The following is a 9,540-nucleotide window of genomic DNA, read 5'->3' as shown; positions in this document are numbered from 1 at the left end:
TCCAGAAAGAGAGATTGATTTTGTTATTGATGTACTACCAGACACCAAGCCTATTTCTATTCCTCCTTACCGAATGGCTCCTGCAGAATTGAAAGAGCTAAAGGCACAACTGAAGGATTTGCTTGAGAAGGGATTTATTAGGCCCAGTTCATCGCGGTGGGGAGCACTGTTCGATTTGTGAGAAAGAAAGATGGTTCCCTACGAATGTGTATTGACTATAGGCAGTTGAATAAGGTGACAATTAAGAACAAATATCCTCTCCCGAGAATTGATGATCTGTTTGACCAATTACAGGGCGCCAAGTGGTTTTCCAAAATAGATCTGAGGTCAGGTTACCATCAAGTGAGAGTTAGAGAAAAAACAGCTTTCACAACGAGATATGGCCATTATGAATTTCGGGTAATGTCATTTGGGTTGACAAATGCTCCGGCGGTGTTTATAAATTTGATGAATAATGCATTCAGGCCACTCTTAGATTTGTTCATGATCTTATTCATTGATGACATTCTTGTATACTCTCGGACAGAATCCGAGAATGTCAACTATTTGCGTGTTGTCCTTGGAGTTCTTTGGACTCGTGAATTGTTTGCTAAATTTTTAAAATGTGAGTTTTGGCTAAATTCTGTGACTTTTCTGGGCCATATTATTTCAGTTGATGGCATTCGAGTTGATACTCAAAAAATTGAAGCTGTGAAGACTTGGCCAAGCCCCATAACACCTACAGAAGTCCATAGCTTTCTGGGATTGGTAGGTTATTATAGAAGATTTGTGAAAGGGTTTTCATCTATTTCAGCACCATTGATGAAGCTAACTCAAAAATCAGCAAAATTTCAATGGACTGACGCTTATGAAAGCAGTTTCCAAGAGTTGAAGGACAGATTAACTTTGGCCCCAGTCCTGACACTCCCAGAAGGACCAGATGGTTATGTGGTATATTGTGATGCCTCTGGTATTAGGTTAGGATGTGTGTTGATGCAGCACGGTAAAGTCATTGCCTATGCTTCAAGGCAGTTGAGGAAACATGAAAAGAACTATCCAACTCATGATCTTGAATTGGTTGTGGTTATTCATGCACTAAAGATGTGGAGACACTACTTGTATGGTGTTCATGTTGATATTTATACAGACCACAAGAGTCTCCAGTACATTTTCAAGCAGAAAGAGTTGAATCTTCGACAGAGACGGTGGTTGGAATTATTGAAAGATTATGATGTGAGTATTTTATACCATCCTGGAAAGGCGAATGTAGTGGCTGATGCACTTAGCCGCAAATCAATTGGTAGTTTATATGAGGTTCCTCCAAAGAAGAAAGAACTAATCCATTAGCTCTGCCAACTAGCTAACCTTGGAGTTCGTCTAATTGACTCGTGCGCAGTACAGGAATTGATGCTAATAATCCAACTGTTTCGCCCTTGGATATGGAAGTGAAGGAACGTCAATATGAAGATTCTCAATTGAGCCACTATAGAGATACATTTCATGAGAAAAAAAGTCTCCATTTGGAGTCTCTATAGATGGAGTTCTTAGATACCGAGGCAGGCTATGTGTTCGGAATGTTGCGGAATTACGTCGTCAGATTCTAGAAGAAGCTCATTATTCTCGGTATTCTATTCATCCAGGAGCGACAAAGATGTATTACGATCTTAGGCTCATGTATTGGTGGGATGGAATAAAGAAGGACATAGTAGAATTTGTAGCCCAATGTCCAAATTGTCAACAAGTGAAGATCGAACATCAAAAGCCAGGAGGATTATTGCAAGCAATAGAAATTCCAACTTGAAAATGGGAAGTGATCAACATGGACTTCATTTTAGGGTTACCTCATTCCCGAAGCATGTATGATTCCATATGGGTGATCGTGCACAGACCCACGAAAGCAGCTCATTTTCTTCCAGTCAGAACCACATACTCGGCAGAAGATTATGCAAGGTTGTACCTTAAGGAGATTGTGAGACTTCATGGTGTTCCGATATCTATTATCACAGACAGAGGGGCACAATTTACAATCAAATTTTGGAAGTCTTTCGAAGAAGGTTTGGGTACTCAGGTAAAGCTTAGCACAACGTTTCATCCGCAAACTGACGGGCAAGCCGAACGCACTATTCAGACTCTGGAAAATATGCTACGGGAGTGTGTAATAGATTTTGGTGGTAGTTGGGTTGACCACTTACCTTTCATTGAGTTTGCGTACAACAATAGCTACCATTCCAGCATTCAAATGGCCCCGAATGAAGCTCTATATGGAAGGAAGTGCCGATCACCAATTGGGTGGTTTGAAGTCGGGGAGACACAATTAATAGGTCCAGAATTGATTCAACAAGAAGTGGAAAAGGTCAAGGTTATCCGAGATCGACTGTTAACAGCCCAAAGTTGCAAAAAATCCTATGCGGACAACCGTCAGCGAGACTTAGAATTTCAAGTTGATGATTGGGTATTCTTAAAGGTATCGCCGATGAAAGGCGTGATGAGGTTTGGTAAGAAAGGAAAGTTGAGTCTTCGATATATTGGACCCTACAAGATTATCCGCAAGGTGGGTCAAGTAGCTTATGAATTGGACTTACCCTCAGAACTTGAATCAGTCCATCCGGTTTTTCATGTCTCAATGCTCCGAAAGTGTGTCAAAGATCCTACTAGTATCGTGCCGGTAGATGATGTTCAAGTGACAGAAAAGTTGGCTTATGAAGAAGTACCTATGGCTATACTAGATAGGCAAATGCGGAAGCTCAGAAATAAAGAAGTAGCTTCAGTCAAGGTCTTATGGAGAAATAATAATCGAGAAGAAATGTCTTGGGAAGTAGAAGAAAATATGAAGTTTAAGTACCCACACTTGTTTCGACCCCCGGAAGAGACCCAAGATGAGACACCAGCATTATGAGGTATGTATGCTTTCTTTCCATGCTTATAGTCATGTGTGGCCATAAATATATTGCTATTATGTTATGGCCTAGTGAGGCATGTCTATTGTGGGCTGTTGTGATAGGGTGATAGCGCCATATTGCAGGGGAAACTCTGGCGAAATTTTTGTAGGATTCCCGAGAACCTAACATTCGAGGACGAATGTTTTTAAAGGGGGGAAGGATGTTACACCTCAGAAAATTTGATGTCGTTGCATAGTAAATGTACTAACGTAGGGTAAGGAGCATACGATGTTTCCATAAGTAAGAAAGGTTATTTAACGATTCTAATTAAGATTTCTAAAGACATTTGAAGCAAGGGAAGGAAGTTCGTTAAAGAATGTTGAGCATAAGTGTATTTTGAGGAAGGATGTGTAAAGTATTGAGTTAATATTGACTCAATGATGCCTTAAGGAAGAGTTATAACGCCTCTTAGATTGTTAATGAAGTGTTAAACAAGTGTTAAGAAGGTTCCATAAGGATTGGAGATCAAGCGAAACGACGGAAATCAATTCAGGAAAGTGCGGTTATACGGCCGCTTATACGGTCCGTATAACATTATACGGTCCGTATAACACCTAACAAAAATGTTGTTTCTCTGGTTGTGAAGTACGGTCACTTATACGCACCGTATAATGTTATACGGACCGTATAAGTGTCCGTGGAAGTCCCGACGGGCTGAATAAGTTGCGAGTATAAATACATGTTCCCACTCTTATTTTCTCATTCTTTCCACTTCTCTATCTCTCTCAAGACTTCTAGAGGGTTATACGCATTTCATCTTCAAGAACACAAAGGAAATCAAAGGTTCATATCATAAATCCAAGTGAATCAAGTGCAAGAAACTCATTAGGGTTAATCCAAGACAAGAAATCTCATTGGAAGTGGAACTAGGGTTTTGCTCAAGTGAAGTGTTTCCACTAAATGCTCATTCCCACACTATCAAAGGTAAGTTTTATGATCATTCCATGTTATTTAAAGTATTGATAGGTTGAAAGACTTGGATTATGGAAGGAAGTAGAAAATAGGTTACAAGCATGAGAATGGTGACATTGTTAAGTAGTAGATTAATATGAATCATGATTCTTGATATGTTGTGATTATAATTATATTATGAATGATGTTAAGAACATGGGAGAAACATTAGATGAGGATGAATGTAATGTTGTATTATGATCATGATTATGGATGATCTTGAGAGGAAATTGTGAGAGTTGGATAATGATGAACTTGGCAAATTATTGATTGTGATATTATGAATGTTATTATTGATGATTGGGAGTTGATATATGATATGGAGAAAGTTTTATAAATAAAGGAGATGCTGCCCAATTTTCTCTAGCTTTAGTTCAAGCGTGCTTATGTTATCGATTATCTAATATTAGTATGAACTCTCTTGAAGGTAGAGACGTGAATATTGGAGAGGAACGTTCAAGCGATAGAGAGCTAAACGAAAAGGTATGTGCGGCTAGCCCCTTTTCCTTCTAAGGCATGAATCTTATGACATGATTTTCCCTTATTATCCATGACCTTCTTACATTCCAAAAATTGTGAGTCTATGTTCATGAAGAGCCTCATATGAGATACATTATGAGTATGATAATGATGATGATGAGCTTAAGTCTAAAGATTTCTAAAGTTCATGGCATGATGTTTCTACAAAGCTAATGATCCTAAGTATGATTCCTTAATATTGTTTATTGTGCTACACTCACCTTATATGTTAATTTCTTCAAGGTGAGGCAAAATGCTTATGAAACTCCATAACGGAATCGGGGGTTCACGACCTTACGTTACCCCGATAGATTTACAGCTTTTCTTGAGTTCTTATGCATGCCTTATGATACATATATGATGATGATATTACACCGCGCCTATATGGCAGGGCAGACACCTCTAAGGCGGGCAGCGTATACACCATGTCTAGATAGCATGGGCAGACACCACTAGTGGGCGGCATGAGATGGTTACCCCAGACGCGGGCTAATGATTGTCACACCGTACCTATATGGTCGGGCAGCTTACACATATATGCATACATGATATGATGATGTTTATGAAGTAAGTTAGCATGCGTTATTTCAGTTTTAAGTGACAGTCAGTTATAGGTTGTTCCTTACTTGATGTCTCCTTGTTTCATTGATATGTCATTATTGTTTATGCCTTACATACTCAGTACAACGTTCGTACTGACGTCCTTTTCTTCAGAAGCTGTGTTCATGCCCACAGGTAGACAGGGAGACAGTACAGATCCATCGAAGCTATCAGCAGACTTACAGGAGCACTCCATTTTTCCGGAGATGCTATTTGATTTATTATTTTGTGTACATATTTGGGCACAGCGGGGTCCTGTCCCATCCTTATGTCTAGTACTCTAATAGAGGCTCGTAGATACGTAAGTGTGGGTATTATGGTCTCATGATTCCCTCCTCATTGTATATATGTTATTTTAATAGCCGAAGGGCTCGTGTGTATCAAGGTAGATATGCTCGAAATTGAAAATGGTTCTCCTTATGACTAGAAATGTGGAGTAGTAGTTAAATGCAAAATCAGTATGATGACTAGCAGTATGAGTGGTGCTCGGTAGTCAGCTTCGGGTACCCTTCATGGCCCCCTAGTCGGGTCGTGACATGTACCATCAAGTCTACACTAGGCCATAAAATTTGAATGGCAGGGCCAGGAAATTATGGTTAAAGCTGAGAAGGATATCCAGAAGCATCCTTACAACATTATACCAGCAATTGAAGGGAGTCCTAACAGATCAAACTTCCATGTTGAGGAATACGTCCGGGGCCACCCACTCAGAAGGGGAGGTCGATAGTCCAATGCCAGCAGTCTACAGAATGATTGCCTCCACCATGCTGAGAAATGGTTTTGAACTGGGAAAAGGCCTAGGAAGGGACCTTGAAGGGATAACTGAGACCGTACCAATCCCGAAGGAGAATTACCACTTCGGTCTTGGATATACTCCTAGTGTGGGCAAGCTTGCAAAGGCTATCAAGAGAGATTTCAAAACAGGGAGCCTGTCGCAGCCAATTCCATGGTTGGACCAGTCATTTCCCAACAACACGCCGATGCCGAATGAAGAAGAAGTTGACGGGGGTCTCGAGTGGCTATTTCAAGAAAATGGATGCCATGCGATCACCTAGAAGATCCAAGAGACACCCACCGTACGCAGCCTGAAACTAGGAGAGCGCGTGAATAATTGGACGTCTACTCCTCTCTTGGCTCCTTGGTAGAGGGATAAATTTTCCTTGGAAAAAAAAAGGATCATTTGCTAAAAGTGGCGGCGTCAGCTGAGACTCGAGCGGCTGCCTTTTCTAAAACTACCCCATGATGTTCAAAAATGGAAATGGTTCAAGTTCCTGTGGTCCTCCAAGCCAGGACCACAGTTTGTAACTCATTTGCTTTCGAATTAATAAAAGCCTCGGTCCTCACAAAACCATTGTTCTTATTTGATAATAAAATGAAAGTTTTCTTACTAATCACGTAATAATGACCGATGAATAAGCCTAATTTTACTTTGCCTCACTTTTTCAATAGTAATAATAATAAAACAACAAAAAATGTCATGACGTGTCACAAAACGAATGAGGAAAATAGGCAGCAAGAGTACGAGGAGTACGACAAAGCGACGATGATGCCAGAAGGGCTGGTAGAGGAATTGGAAGAATTAGAAGAGAAAAAGAAGCCGAATATGGACGAAACCGAGGTGATCAACCTCGACAGCGAAGAGGATATCAAAGAAACACGGATCAGTGCTCACTTGGGAGCCCCACAAAGGGAAGAGCTCATAGCTCTGTTGAAGGAATATGTGGACGTCTTCGCCTGGTCGTATGCAGAGATGCCAGGGTTGAGCACTGAAATAATGGCCCACATATTGCCCATCAAGGAGGGCGTCATCCCGATCAAACAAAAGACATGAACGTTCAAGCCAGACTTGAGCATCAGGATAAAGGACGAAGTAGAGAAGCAAATCCGCCTTTTGGAATAGTAGAGGTAACATCCTACCCCACTTGGGTAGCCAACATAGTACCAATACCCAAGAAAGATGGAAAGATCCGAATTTGTGTGGACTACCGAGATCTCAACCAGGCCAGTCCAAAAGATAACTTTCCTTTCCAAAATATCCACATCCTAATAGCTAACTGCGCCAAACACGAGCTGCAGTCATTCGTGGACTGTTTCGCCGGGTACCACCAAATACTCATGAGCAAAGAAGACGCTGAGAAGACAGCCTTTATCACCCCTTGGGGAGTCTACCATTACAGGGCAATGCCGTTCGGCCTTAAAAACGCCGGTGCTACAAACATCAGAGCCATGACTACCCTGTTCCATGATATGATGCACTGAGATCAAAGTTTATATGGACCATGTCATCATACTGTGCACTTGCGCAAGTTCTTTGACAGGCTTCGCATGTTCAATCTAAGGCTGAACCTTGCTAAGTGCGCATTTGGAGTGCTCGCTCGAAAATTGTTAGGATTCATAGTCAGCCGCAGGGGCATTGAACTGGATCCTACCAAAATCAAAGAAATTCAAGAGTTGCCACCGCCCAAGACCAAGAAAGAGGTCATGAGTTTCTTGGGAAGGTTGAATTTGTTACACCTCGAAAAAATTCCATGTCGTAGCATAGTAAATGGAATAACACAGGGTAAGGAGTATACGATGTTTCTATAAGTAAGCAAGGTTATTTAATGATTCTAATTAAGATACCAAAGATGTTAGAAGTAAGAGGAGAAAGTTCCTTAAGAAAGGCAAAGTATATGTTGTGTTTTGGAAGAGTTCCGTAAAGTACCGAGCTAATGTTGATTCAATGATGTCTTAGAACAAGAGTTATAGCATCCCTTAGATTGATAATGAAGTGTTAAACAAGTGTTAAGAAGGTTCCATAAGGATTGGAGATGAAACGAGTCGACGAGAGGAAGTTTCGATAAACTGAGCATTGTACGGTCCACTATACGGACCGTATAAAAGATACTAGCCATATAATAGGCCGTATAAACTGCCCAGAATTGGAGCCTTTACTGGACCAAAGATACGGTCACACATTCGGTCCATATAAATTATACGGACTGTATGTTTGTCCGTATAACCGAGTCGGGACAGATTTTTAAGTTAATATAAGGGACCCCAACCTCATTTATTTCATTTCACTTTTCACTCCACACCTTAAGAATTCTCTAGAACCCTCTCCACACTTATCCTATAAGAATTCAAGAGAAACTAATTATCAACTTCATCAAACCAAGAGAATTAAGTGCAAGGAGCTCACTAGGGTTCATCCAAGACAAGAAATCTCATTGGAAGTGGAACTAGGGTTTTGCTCAAGTGAAGTATTTCCAGCCAAAGCTCATTCCCACACTATCAAAGGTAAGTTTTATGATCACTTCATGTTCTTTAGGATATTGAGGGGTTGAATGACTTGGATTATAAAAGGAGGTGGAAGATGGGTCATGGATATGAGAATAGTGATGTTTTTTTGAGTAGCAGCTTAGAATGAATCATGATTCTTGACATGTTGAGATTATAAATATGTTATAGATGGCATTGAGAACATGGGAGAAACATTATATAGGAATGAATGTAATAGTGTACTATGACCATGGTTATGGATGATTTGAAGTGAAATTGGGAAATTTGAATAATGTAGGTGAGTGAAGATTGTTGCTTATGAAATTATGAATGTTTTTAGTGACGCTTGGGTGTTAATATATGATATGGAGAAAGTTGCATAAGCAAACGAAATGCTGCCCAATTTTCTCTAGCCTTAGTCAAGTATGCTTAAGCTAACGATTATCTAATAGTTAGTACAATCTCTCTTAAAGGTAGAAACCTGAACATTGGAGGAAAACGTTCGAGTGATAGAGTAACTAAAGAAAAAGGTATGTAAGGCTAGTCCCTTCCTTCTAAGGCATGATTCTTATGATATAACTATCCTTATTCACCATGATTTTCTTACATTCCATGAACTACGAGTCAATGTTGATAAAGAGCTTGTTATGATAATGATGATGATGAATCTGAAGCCTAGAGATCCTAAAGCTTATGATACGATACTCTTACGAAGCTAATGACCCTCATTACGATCCCTTGATGTTGTTTATTGTGTTACACTCACCTTACTATGCTAGTTCCTTCAAGGTGAGGTATGATGAATATGATTAATCCATAATGAAACCGGGGGTCCTGACCTTACGTCACCCCGATATGGTTATAGATTATCGTTAGGTTCTAATGCATGTTTTATGACAAATGTATGATGATGATAAGTCATAATGAGTATATGATGATACGAATCCACCGAGCCTATAGGGCCGGGCATGACACCGCTAAGGCGGGCTGCTTATAATTACACCGAGCCTATATGGCCAGGCATGACACCACAAAAGCGGGCTGCTTATGATTACACCGTTCCTAGAGGGCCGGACATGACACCACTAGTGGACGGCTTATGATGGTTACCCGGACGCGGATTAACGATGATGGTATACGGGATATGTTGATATATGTGATATGTATAGCATGTGTCCTCTTTTAAAGGTTAAGCAGGTTATATCTTCATCTCATGTTTCATGAATTCTTTATTATGTCAATTTTATTCATGCCTTACATACTCAGTACAATATTCGTACTGACGTCCTTT

The sequence above is a fragment of the Lycium ferocissimum genome, chromosome 2 (genome assembly GCF_029784015.1).
Source record: "Lycium ferocissimum isolate CSIRO_LF1 chromosome 2, AGI_CSIRO_Lferr_CH_V1, whole genome shotgun sequence".
In the NCBI taxonomy this organism is placed as follows: Eukaryota; Viridiplantae; Streptophyta; class Magnoliopsida; order Solanales; family Solanaceae; genus Lycium; species Lycium ferocissimum.
This window is presented reverse-complemented; position numbering follows the sequence as displayed.